This window comes from Centruroides sculpturatus, unplaced genomic scaffold (assembly GCF_000671375.1).
Source record: "Centruroides sculpturatus isolate CEXI.00-Female unplaced genomic scaffold, Cexi_2.0 scaffold76, whole genome shotgun sequence".
Taxonomy (NCBI): domain Eukaryota; kingdom Metazoa; phylum Arthropoda; class Arachnida; order Scorpiones; family Buthidae; genus Centruroides; species Centruroides sculpturatus.
Window position 1 is genome coordinate 1 of NW_019384451.1, and position 10,025 is coordinate 10,025.

At 37.5% G+C, this 10,025-nt stretch overlaps 1 protein-coding gene and 1 pseudogene across 2 annotated transcripts in view; both read right to left on the reverse strand.

Moving 5' to 3' along the window:
* Nucleotides 1-721: 721 nt before the first annotated feature.
* LOC111620557 overlaps nt 722-10,025 on the reverse strand; it is a 29,277-nt gene continuing 19,973 nt past the window's right edge. The window contains exons 4-5 of one of the 2 annotated variants that reach the window (XM_023362489.1): nt 4,535-4,593; nt 722-934 (exon numbers count right to left, since the gene is read on the reverse strand). The gene's annotated coding sequence lies outside the window, so the exon portion shown is untranslated. The remainder of the gene's footprint in view (nt 935-4,534; nt 4,594-10,025) is intronic. The other variant, XM_023362488.1, reaches the window with a different exon arrangement.
* On the reverse strand, nt 5,902-9,392 carry LOC111620568 (annotated as a pseudogene).

Below are 10,025 nucleotides of genomic sequence, written 5' to 3' on the forward strand. Positions count from 1 at the left end.
CGAATGGGGAGAAGTTCAGGAGTTTACCAACACTCATTATCCAAACAGAGCTGAGGCCAACAGGATCAATGATCTCTACAATGACACCCTTGCCCCGTCATTTCCAACAGGTATTGAAGAAGAGAGACAAACAGACCACCTTGGACATGTTTTTTAAGAAGCCAGCAGGCAAAAAACAAAGGATGGAGCAAGAGGAGTTGACCCTGCAAGCTCCGGTAGCCGCTCCTGAATCTGACTCCGATTAAAAAACAATAAAAAGAGACCTGCTGCAATATGTAAAAAGTCTGTATCTGTATGAATGTGTGAAAAAAGTGTTCCTCCACCTCCTCACAACATATGACTACCTGGCATAATTGGTGACTGCTCCATTTTCAATTTTTTATGGTACGACTATTTTATGCTGTGGAACGAATTATATGTTTTAACATGTATTTCTATGTAAAAATGCATTTCTTGTAACGGACTTTTCACTTAACGGACTTGCACATGGAACAGATTAAGTACGTTATATGAGGCACCAGTGTATATATTTACAAAATAACCTTAAAATCATTAATTGTAGAAACTAGGATTATCTTCCAGCAGCCTAGGAATAGCTGATCTCAAAAAATTTCAAAAAAGCTTAATCGTTACATCCTTAAAAAATCTCACTTTTTAATATATTACTATCAATTTTATAATTTTAATGTAATGTAATGTAATTTTCTATAAAAGATACTTTGTTTCTCTTTCAAATTTTATATTGTTTTTCCTAGGCAATGCCTAAGTAACTATATTTTCTTATAAAATATTTTTTATTGTAATCAAATAGCCTTATTATTAATATCTTTAAAAACATAAATATGTACTTACCAAAAGGTTTTTCTTCAATAATTTTTCCATGAAAGTCTTGAGTATCAGTAGCTTGACCAAGTTTAATAGTGATGTTGTATGTCTAAATTTTTTAAATAAAAACTTTAATTAATAAGCATTCAAATAATAAATATAATTTTTAAAATGTTATATACTGTAGAGCAATCATACTGTGGTTAAACTTTAAAAAAATTATAGTTATAGTTATGCTTTTAAATTTTATATTGTAAAGCAATTTTATTGAAGTTTATATTGTTATGTATTTAGTCAGTGCAATCTTATAATAATCTCTCAATTATAAATAAAAATATTTCATTATTCTTTAATTCCTCATGTGATAATTAATAAAGTATAATCAACTTAAAAAAAGAAATCTTTAGAATACTCTATTGTTTTTAAAACTATGTTAATTCTGTCTTCAGAAAACTTCTTAATGTTTTTATACAGAACAGCTTAACAATGAATCTTCTTTTAAAATCCAGTTTGAATAATTATTCCTTTTTTAAATTTGAATTTTGAAAATATGTAGCTGTATATATTTTGCCACTTCCTATCTACACATTATAAAATACATTTATGTTATAAGAAGTATTCATTACAATGTGTCAGAAGAAAACTTATTTTTTGTACAATAGTAACCCATAGTGAAAGACCTCATTTTTCAATTTAATAATTTTGATCATATAACAGAGTTAATCTTTGATTAAATTTTCTTCCAGTTTAGTAATATTTTAATGAACTTTGAAAATTTAAGAGACAATTTAATAAATTTATAATTTTATAATGGGTTACAGGATTTATTAATGAATAATAAATTTAAAAAAAAAACTGCTTTTTCATTTTCAAACTCATATAGTTTTAGGGTTTTGGATTATTAACTTAATAAATTATTTTTATATAATAAAGTATCTTATCTAAAATGTCTTACTACATAAATACAGTAGAGCGTCGTTTATCCAAAGGAATTCCAGTCGACAAATTTAAATTTTCGCCAGTGCTGTGGCGCTGTAATCTTTGGCTATGTCTTCGGCTACTCAAATATTTTACGTTTTTGATACTAAATTAACTTCTGAAGTATAATTTTTTATTGTTTTTATATTTTTCAATATATTTATTTTGTTTGTACAAAATAAAAAAATAATTTTTAACGATACAATAGTCTTCGTTAGGCTTAACATCGAAAAAAATTCAACGAGAAGCGACACGCAACAGAGATAATTTTCAACACGGGATAAATTAATATATTTTTTCATACATAACTGGTTATCCAAAAAATAAGTTATCCGAACAACCCCATTCCCCAATTGATTCGGATAAACGACACTCTACAGTAATACTGTTTTAGCTTATGGCATAACAATAGATATAGCCAAAATAATATTGGTATAAAAAACAAAATATAGTCTTTACAATAATCATGATTCGGAATTTAATTTTTATTAATACCATATTAATTTTTGGAAGAAAACTTTTAAATACAAGATCTATATTATACCAGGAAAATATCAAATTCATTTTGAGCATATCTAAGAACAAATAAAGTCAGCTCTCAATACCACTCTATAAAATTTATTAGTCTTTGGGAAAACTTTAGGAAGCTTTGAATTTTGAACAACAATGATTTTCATATGACAAAATACAATGTATAAATTTAAAATTTTAGCAGAAGAAAACACAGGCCATTGCTAATAGAAAATTTTTTACATGTTTTACATATTGAGGTAGATAAGAGTCTACAATAAAAGGTCAACTTTGCAATAAGACTGTTTGTTCCTGAAGTGTGAAAAAATGTAAGGGTCATTGTAAAAGAAAAGAACGTTCTGATCTGACAAGCCGTGCAGTTCTCCCACCACCCTCCACTGCCATGTCATGGACCTTCCCATGTTTTTGCACCAGTCTGATGCTAACAGTGAGCCACAACAATCGTTTACTGTTTACAGTATGACTTTGAAATGTGTGACAAAATTAAAGATCTGAAGTTTGAGGTTTGTAGTGTAATATGCTTTTTGAATGCGAAAAAAGTCCGCCCTATCGAAATTTACAGACAGATAATAATGTGATGAATGAAGCTTCAGTTCAAAACAAACGGCGGGGATTGTTGTCCAGAGGAATTGTGCTTCTTCGGGATAATGCACGTCTGCATGCAGCTGCGTTGACGAAGAACTTGCTTCAGCAGTTTAAGTGGAAAGTTTTTGAACATCCTTCTTATAGCCCAGACTAGGCTCAGAGTGATTACATCTCTTCCCAAAATTGAAGAATTTTTTTTAGCTGAGAATCACTATGGAAGTGACAATGAACTGAAAGAGGCCGTTAATGACTGATTCAAGAACTTGGCGGTAACTGAGTGTGCAGAAGGCATGGAAAAGCTGGTGATACACTATGACAAATGTTTAAATTTGTATGGTGACTATGTAAAAATATAGCTAAGGTATCATGTGTGTTGTAAAATAAGTTTTGTTTCATTATCTTAAATAAAAATATCTAGAGAAACAAACATTCTTTACTTTTAGAAGGACCCTTGTATGAAGAAAAATGAAGCAGCTTTGTATTTTCTCATATTAAACTTCATAAAAATGCTCTTATAAACTTAGATGTATTATAATCCTGGCTATTTACTAGTTTTATTAATGTTAATACAATATATAAAATTATATACTGTATTACTAATAAGGGTCAAAAATAAACTGAACTTTTGATGTTGCCTGAAAACCTATAATTGTGAGCATGTAGTTGAGTATGTAGTTGAGAAGTGTCAGAATTCTGAAACACATAACAAGCAATGAATCAATATTAAATTCTATGTCAAACATGATAAAAACTATTGAAACATTTAATCTGCTCAAAAAATCATATGATGTTAACATTGTTTTGTATACACAAAATAGGACAGCTTTAGCAAGAAATAAAGGAATGATTTTCCAAGTTTACAAAGAGACCAATAGATCTGGTCATTATTTGAGAATTTCTTATAGTTCTATACAAGCCATTCTTCACTATGGCTTGAAAATGTATTGTATCAGTTCTCACATTGTTCTGAGGAATTTAACAGATGAGCATGAAGAATGTGCATTCATCAGTGAAAAACTTCCTGACATGGTTAATAAAGATCCAGAAATCCAATAATCAGAATAATTATTGTCAATGAAACCTGATCTTTTTTTTATAACAAACCTCGTTGACATGGAAAGCAACTTTTTCACAAAGGGAAAAAAAATATTGTGTCAACAGATCCAAAGAGAGAGAAATGCTTTTGGCTTTTCTTGATGTGAAACTCCTGATGCATCACAAATTTCATATCTTTTCCAAAATGAATGTTCCACTAAAAAAAGGGGGGTCACAGACTCAAAGTAGCAAAAGAAGTAAAAACTACTGCAGAGATCAACCCAAGGAATTCATATGTCTTGCAGAATGAGCTACAAGATGTATGAACATTGATAGAAATAAAAAGCTACAGAAGGTGCTTATTTTGATAGTTTCTGTAAATATTTGTATTATTAACATAAAAAAAGTCTTATTGAAAGTTTGATTTATTTTTGACTTTGATTTGATTTATTTGAACTATAATTTATTTTAACATTTTGTATTATTAATAACCATAATCAATATAAACAATAACTTAATTTATTAAAGTAATATACTTGGAAAAAACTTAATATATAATGACATTTCAGATTAGAATTACCTTTTCTCCTTTCGAGATATATTTCATTTTACTTTCTGCAGCTTTACCAAGACCACATACTACATTATAAAACAAATAAATACATAAATAAATAAAATTTTTAAAATATTTTATTTAATTCTAAATTTCATAAAATATTTATAAATGAAAATGACTAAAATAAAATTTAAAAAACATATTATATATCTAATGTAAGAATCAAAATTATGCAGTAATCTTTACAAACTACAACACTACACTCAGCAGAGAATTAATAAGCAATCTTTGCAAAGCACCTTAATTTGCTGAGACTATTTATTTTGATACAAACTAACATTTTCAACCTATTCTATAGGCCATCTTCAAGTTTACATAAGGAGCCATCCATAAATTACATAAGGTAAGTGAAGATCTTATTGAAAAACGTTCTTTTCCAACTCCGCCTCGTTGAGTTGGTTTCTTGTATATCACGACTCGATGTAGTGAATCAGGTTCGTCGGAAAGTACACCTCCACACTCAAATTGAATATATATATAGTTTATTTACAGTTGTACAAGTTATAAACGTAGCATATGTACAGGAAGATCATGCGTGGTGAATTCACGTGCCAGATTGGCGTCTGGAAACTAATACTCTTGGGAGAGACCTCAGTCAGCTTTCGGAGTCGGCTCAACTGCACGGTCGGTCCGGTCTCAGCACTAACCCGTCCCTGAGAAGATTAACAGAGGAGAACACTCTCTCTTTACGCTCAGCGGGCTTCCCAAGTGCCTGAGACTACCGTGTACCAGTCTCTTGCCCTTCTCTCCTTTCCTCTCGTTCGGCCCGCAATTTAAGGGTTTTTGGACGGGGACTTCCGACCAATCACAATCCCTTTTCTTTGCCCGAACAGCTTACACTCGGGTCCGCCGTCATCCGACGAGAGTGAAGCTCACACAAACGTCCGCCACTTGTTTACGTTCGTTCGTTTACAATATGGCAATTGTACTACCGTCTCACTGCAGGTGGGTCCAATTAACAAAGCCGTACCCCCTTTGTCCCCGCTGTGCTAAAAGGTTACTACTTTACATCTCCCACCGACAAGGTTCAAACTGCGCTTTAACAAAAGCCTGTTTGACCTAAACATATACCATCACCACGCACCATAATTATCGTTACACAAATCAGTTCTTACAATACATTTCCCCTTTTTCTAATACAGGGGCAGATTACTATAGATATTATTGTATACTAACAAATTATTTACAGTTATAGGTTCTTAATATCTAGCAGACACATATTTACAGTACAATACTATCATTGACAAATTGTTCCATTAATCTATATTCAGAATCGCCTTGTAGATATCACTTATCTCTATCCGAAGGACTTAACACGAAATTTAATATGCCTAGTTCGTCTGATCTGGAGATTCCGAACTGCTCCTGACTTCCAGCCTGGATAGGGCGTCAGCATTAGTATGATTTTCCCCCTTCCTGTGCTCGATTTCCACATTATAATTTTGCAACGCCAATGCCCAACGTACCAATTTTGCACTATGAGGCGTGCTTAATGTCAGATACTTTAGAGGGTTGTGGTCGGTTATTACCTTAACGGCATTCCCATATACCCAATAATGAAATTTTTTTAAAGCCCATACCACTGCAAACGCCTCCTTCTCTATCGTAGCCCAACGTAGTTCCGACCCGCGTAGCTTCCTGCTTGCGAAGGCTACCGGTCTCTCCTTGCCCTCGGGTGACATCTGGGCTAGACACGTGCCAACAGCATGTTCCGACGCATCCATAAATAACACATATGGCCTTTCCGGGTCGGGTGCGTACAAAAATGGAACCTTTCCTAATCTCTCCTTGATCGCACGAAAGGCTTGGGAGGCTACAGGGTCCCAATTTATGACGTTAGGAGATCGGCGATTCAATAAATTGGTCAAGGGTGCCGTCACGTTGGCAAAACCTTCGATATAGTCTCGGTAATAGCCGCAAATTCCCAAGAAGCTACGCATTTGCTTTTTTGTTTTTGGTAGCTCTAACCTGGTGATTGCCTCAACTCTATCAGGATCGGGGTTATGTTGACCTGACCCAACGATATGCCCTAAGTATTTAATATGCGGCTGTGCAAATTGACATTTAGCGACATTCACGGTGAACCTGTTCTCTTGTAACGAACCTAATACGCTTCTTATGTGTTTTAAGTGCTCCTGCCAGTCATTGGAAAAGATGGCAATGTCGTCAATATATGCCATCGCATAAGCCTTATGGGGGCTAAGACTTCGTCCATGATACGTTGAAAAGTGGCAGACGCATTCCTTAGCCCGAAAGGCATTACCTCCCAAGAAAATTGCCCCCTATGCGTTATGAAGGCGGTCATGTGTCGACAGCTTGCATCTAGAGGCACTTGCCAATATCCTCTACTTAGATCTAGCGAGGTTATGTATCGAGACTGAGCAATCTGATAGATGAGCTCTGTCGGATGGGACATAGGATATCTATCCGCTATAGTGCCTGCGTTTAAATGTCTGTAATCTACACAGCGACTCTGTGTAGATTACCCCCTCTTTCTTTGCAACGCAAACAATCGGGTGAGCGAACTCTGAGGAACTACTTTTGATTAACCCAGCCTCGAGTAATTCGTCAATTATCTCATCCACTTTGGATTTTAAAGCAAGAGGTATCCTATACGGCATTAGGCGTTTTGGTTGCCATCCTTCCTTTAAAACAATCCTATGGCATCCGGCAGCTGTTCTCCCCGGTCTCGAATCGAATAGCCTTTGGTAGTCCTCTAGGACATTCCCTAACTCTATCCTTTCCCTCTTGGTTAACCGTGAACATGAATCTAGATTTGCACGTTTTCCTCCTGACGGGGATTTGATTTTTCCGGATGTCGTTGGGGCAGCCATAACTTCACCAAAGTCGTCATCCCCCTCGAATATAACCCCGATGGAACGCATCTCACGTACATACCGCTTCAGTTTATCGACATGTACCCATCTCTTCGCCCCGTTCTCCATTTTTACCCGGTAGCTCCCGTTGCGTACCTTTTCCTCTATGATGCCCGGACCCTCCCATCTGTCATCTGTTTTGCGGTTGCAGAGCGACATTAAAACTAGGACAGCGTCTCCTACTGCAAATTCCTTTTGTCTCGCATGCCGGTTATAATGGCTTGTGTAGACCTGTTGTTGGGATGCTGCGCTTTTATTAGCATAATTATGCACTACCTTAATCCTTTCGGTTAATTTATCTAAATACTCCTTGATGTCGGTGTTTAGACTATCTGGAGGACTAACATCGCCTGCCCATATGCCCCTCAGGACAGATAAAGGACCCGTCGGAGCTCTGCCATATAACAATTCGAACGGAGATATACCAGTGGCCTCGCTCGGCACCTCTCGATACGCCCATAACAAAAAGGGAACTATCCTATCCCAATCCCTCTTGTTCTCCTGTATCACGTGTGCTAACATATTTTTGAACGTTTTGTTCCATCGCTCAACAGCACCGTTACTTTGAGGATGATCGGGAGTAGAAAATCGGATAGATACGCCCATTCGCCTAAGCATCTCCTGGGTGAGTTGTGCCGTGAAGTTAGTGCCCTGGTCACAACACACCAAGTCGGGGAATCCAGTTCGGGAAAATACTTGTAACAACGCATTACATGTCGTCTTAGCTGACAAAGATCGAATGCATTCTACTTCTGGCCATCTCGTGCATAAATCTATGAGGCAAAGGGCATACTTGTGTCCTCTAGCAGACGGTGGGTCGATCGGACCAATTACGTCCAGATTCACCACCTGAAATGCTCTATCCGGCCTAGTGAGGGGACTAATCGGCGTACGATCAATCTTCCGATAGGGAGCGCGTACCTGGCATCTATGGCAAGCTTGGCAATATCTCTTCACATCCGTCGCCAAACTCGGCCAGAAGAATGCCTCTCTGATTCTGCTAGTGGTCTTGCGACTCCCTAAATGTCCTCCCCAAGGGGACTGATGGGCCAACTTTAGTACCTGCCCCCTACGATCCAGTGGTAGAACTACCTGCTTTATCCTCCTGCCATACCACTGATCCATATGATACAAAAGACCCCCCTCTATGGTGTACCCGTTCTTTCCTTGTTTAGCTAAATCCCAACTATTCTTGAGGGTCTCATCTCTAACCTGTGCCTCACGGAGTGAACGTTTGCTTTCGTCGCTTACATCTGAACTCTCGATACTGTCCTCACCGTCAGCCATCGGGCTTGCATCGCGCTCTATAATAATCTCATTCACAACCGATTGTAACCGTTCACCCGTCTCAGCCCGCTTAGCCTCCTCCAAAGAGCAATAATCGGCTGCGGAAATTAATGCGTCCATGGTACCGCTAAGCTCATCAGTTAGGGCGCAAGTTATTAGAACTGGGGTATAATCTGCTTCTTTTCTGTCCGACCGTCTTTTCAAGCTGACAGGAATGGTAACCAAGGCCGCAGTTACCTGTTGTCCGAACGCACCAATCAGCCTTATCTTTCCCGCTGCACGAGACATGTGATCGGGTATCAGAGCCTTTCTGATTACCGTTATTTCTGCTCCGGTATCCACTATCGCAGAAAACTGACGATCCTGACAAGCAAGCTCAACGTTTTTGCTAGCGCTAGCAGGCATGTTCTCGCTGATCGCGTCCTCATCAATATTCACTCTGGCGATTAACTGGTCGCTGGGTCTTACAGTTTCGTCTACTTTAACTACTTGCGTTGCCTTGGGTTTCGACCTTCCTTCCTTAATACGCCTCCGAGGGCAACTTCTGCTAAAATGTCCCACTAAGCCGCATGTGAAGCATTTGATTTTAGACTCCCTCTCTTCTCTATTGTTCGCGGTCGCCTCTACCGGTTTCTCGGCGGTCCTCGCTTCCGTATACCGGTCGCGGTACGGTACTTTTTTACCTCTCTCAGATTTACATCTAAATTCTCCCTTTCCTACAGCCTCCACGTGCTTCTCAGCGTATCTGGCTATCTCTTCCGGCGGGAACCAACCCTTACCTTCTTGCAACAAAACGTAACACCTAGTGTTGGCATCTAGCTTAGTCTTAAGATGATCCGAAACAACTAGCTTTATGAATCTTTCGAAGGAATCTACGCCTGTACTATTCAAATAATACCGATAAAGGTCTTCCATCCTAGCCGCGAATTGGGGCCACGTTTCCCTACTTCCCTTTTCGGAGGAAGTGAACTCCTTAAGATACTCTGCTGCAGACAACTTTAATTCGTCCAGCACGAATTGTTTTAAAGTTTCGTAGTCTCTGATTTCATTTGCCGTGAGTCTACTTAAAGCTGTTTTGCATTTCTCTGATAATACTGTTAAAACTAACTGTCCCTGAAGCTCTTCCGGTACGTCGTATGTTTGCAATACAACTTCCACAGCACGGAACCATGAAGGCACCTCCGCCTCCTTGTCCGGCATTTTGGGTAAAGCCCATCTGATTTTCCTAGCTAGACTATCCAAGTTACCCCCTAGCTCAGAGTTATTACTAGCCCTAGAGTCATTTCGTAACC